A 3,622-nucleotide genomic window follows, 5' to 3' on the forward strand; every position below is an offset into this window, starting at 1 on the left:
AATAAAATAAAATAAAATAAAATAAAATAAAATAAAATAAAATAAAAGACAGGGATCTTCCCACCACAAAAACAGCAAAGTCCCCCCTCCACTGTCAGACTAATTCGCCAACTCATTCACCATTTCCTGCCAGTTCACCACTTGCCATGGTTTTTAACAGCCTGACTTTGGTCCTGCCCACGAGCGGGCAGGAAGTGAGGCAGGGCGGGAAGGCTGCCTAAGAACAGGTGGTTTCTTTTGAAGTAGAACCAGCAGACAAGACCGGGGAAAATTTTAATAAGTACATAAAAATAACTTTGGAGATGTAATTGGAGCCAAAAGAAGACTTTCAGAAGTTCAAATTCTGATTTACAAATTTAAATGTATTTAAATATATTTTTATTTTGGAGAGAGAGCCAGAGAGGGGCAGAGAGAGAGGGAGACAGAGAATCCCAAGCAGGTTCCCTGCTTTCCATCCAATCTCTGCGCAAAGTGTGAGAGAGGGAGGCAGAGATTGGATGTGGGGCTGGATCGAAAGACCCTGAGGTCATGACCTAAAGTGAAATCAAGAGCCAGACACTCAACCAACTGAGCCACCCAGGTGCCCCTGATTTACAAACTTAGAAATTCAGCAGACATGGGGCATCCAGGTGGCTCAGTTAAGCATCCAACTCCTGATTCAGCTCAGGTCATGATCTCAGGTCCGGGGGTTCGAGCCCCACATGTGGCTCTGAGCTGACAGTGTGGAGCTTGCTTAGGATTTTCTCTCTCTCCCTCTCTCTTTTTCCCTTCCCTACTCATACTCTGTTTCTCTCTCTCTCTCTCTCTCAAAATAAATAAATAAACATGAAAAAAGTATATAAACAGCAGACATGAGAAGTACAGTGGTCAATGCTGAGAGCCGAACTGGGATTTGGGGAGAAGAAAGGGAAAAAGTAGCTGAGTACATTGAACAAAATACAAAGTAACAGAAAATATGAATGAAGAGATAAGAATGAACCTGGCCTAGAGATTTATTATGTGAATAATAGAGTTTCCGAGGGAGAAAAAGCACTGGATGGAGAAAAAGTAATGCTTGTATAAGCATATAAGAAAACTTCCCTAAGCCAGAGAGAGACTATTTTCTGTTACAAGGTGCTCGCCAATTCCCAGGCAAAATGAGAACAGACATATATCTGGCCATACATCACTGAAATTTCTGAACCCTGAGAATGGAGAAAACACATTTCAGACAGACAAAACGGTACATAAAAAGAGAATCTAGGCTAGCACCGAATGTCTCATTTGCAGGCTTGGGGTAGAAAAGGGCTGTGATCTGGGAACTGTGCACAGAGGCATACATTCAGATGTGAGGGCAAAAGAGGGGTATTTTGGGTTGTTCAAGAATTCAGAAATATATCACCCTCATTCCATTACCAAGGAAACTACACGACACTCCAATAAAAGGAAAAATTAATTCAATTCTAAGACTTCACAACAGGGGGGGAAAAGTAAAAATACCAAAAAATTGTGACAAGCATACATATACCTACAAAATGTATAATTTAAATTGATAAGGCATAATGCAAATGAGTACAAACAATATATATTGTTGTGCCCTCTCTCTCTCTTCCTTCCTTCTTTTTTCTTCAAGCATGTATTTATATCAATATGAACTGATAGACTCTTACTTTACCCTTTTTGTTATAACCCAACACTACTTTAAAAAAATCTTCTTGCTCAAATTGTTCTTACGTGTGTACAGGAAGGAAGGAGGGAGGGAGGAATGGAGAAAGGAAGGAAGGGAGAACCAAGACAGAATTCAAGTACCTTTCAGTAACACAGCATTTGCCTATATTGCCTCATTTGGGGGCATTGGTGGGGGGTCAACAATTGAAAATAAATCTTGAGGGGCACCTGGGTGGCTTAGTCAGTTAAGCCTCCAATTTAGGCTCAGGTCATGATCTCACGGTCTGTGAGTTCCAGCCCCACATCGGGCTCTGTGCCAACAGCTCGGAGCCTGGAGCCTGCTTCGGATTCTGTGTCTCCCTCTCTCTCTGACCCTCCCCCACTCACGCTCTGTCTCTCACTCCTTCACAAATAAATAAACATTAAAAAATAAATTAATTTAAAAAAGAAAAGAAATCCTGAACGCTTTTTAGCGATTTGCTTACTTTAGCAGCATGGACAAAGTAATTCTGAAACTACTGTAGCTGTATGGGAACTGAGGAAATGACTACACCTGCTGATATTGTTGGAAGCTAGTTCTCACGGTGGAGGAAGGACACACAAATCTGACTCCCGCTGCCAAATCTGAGATGATTCAAGCGTCAAAATAATTAAGTACGGTACTGAATTACAAGCCATTGAAAACCTAGGGATTAATCAGTCTGTGCCCATAGATTAGGTAGATAGATAGATAGATAGATAGATAAGATAGAATTAGGGCTCTCCTTCCAGCTGAATGTCAAGTGCTCACTGGTAAATGTGTAGGGCGTGATAGAGCTGGAAAAATCGCTACTTTGCGAACAGCATGAGGAATGACTGGATCGGGCAAGAATCACCAGTGGATGATAAATCTAGGGGGGAGTTTCGATCGGCAGCAGGAGGGCTGCATGACAATAAGGTATATCACTCCAGACTGCTTATTAGTTGCAAGGGAGAGAAAGGAAAACCATAATGATAGAGTGGAGAATCAGTCAACAGCCTGCGTAGGTGATCAAAATTCACATCAGCAGTGGAGGGCAGGTAGCTGTTGTGTGAGGGCACACAAGGTAAACTGAGGAAGACACAGCTCACTTGTTGAGAATGAGATGAGGGCGTGTGACCTGAATCAATCATGACTGAATAATCAGAAAAGCACAGAACAGCATGATAACAATAGAAACAACATCATATATTTTTAAATGTCAGGGGAAACTGTACTCTTATAAAACGTGAATCTCTTCCAAAGAAGACACCCAGATGGCCAACAGACACATGAAAAGATGCTGAACATCACTCGTCGTCAAGGAAATACAAATCAAAACCACAGTGAGGTGTCACCTCACACCTGTCAGAATGGTTAAAACCAAAAACCCCAGAAGCAAGTGTTGGCTAGGATGTGGAGCAAAGGGAACCTTCGTGCCCTGTTGGTGGGAATGCAAACCAGTGCAGCCACTGTGGAAAACAATATGGAGGATTCCTCAAAAAATTAAAAATAGAATTACAATATGATCCTGTAATCCATTATTGGGTGTTTACCCAAAGAAAATGAAAACACGAATCCCAAAAGACATATGCACCCCTATGTTTACTGCAGAATTATTTACAATAGCCAAGGCATGGGAGCAACCCAAGTGCCCATCTCTAAGTAAATGGATAAGGAGGAGGCTGTATATATATATATACCAGAGGGGAGGTGGGTGGGGGGATGGATAAAATAGGTGAAGGGAATTAAGAGCACATTTGTCATGATGAGCACTGAGTAATGTATACAATTGTTGAAATTGATATAACCCTGAACATTAATTACCCTTCAATTTAAAAAATGTGAATGCCATAAAATACCAAGTAAGGCTGTAGAGATTTCCAGACCAACGGAGGCTAAAGAGGCACAACCAAAAGTGACACTTAGCCTCAGACATGGCCTTTCCCTGGAGGGTGGGACTGCCATAAAAAGCAT

This window comes from Herpailurus yagouaroundi, unplaced genomic scaffold (assembly GCF_014898765.1).
Source record: "Herpailurus yagouaroundi ecotype Mexico unplaced genomic scaffold, PumYag 181, whole genome shotgun sequence".
NCBI classification, from domain to species: Eukaryota; Metazoa; Chordata; class Mammalia; order Carnivora; family Felidae; genus Herpailurus; species Herpailurus yagouaroundi.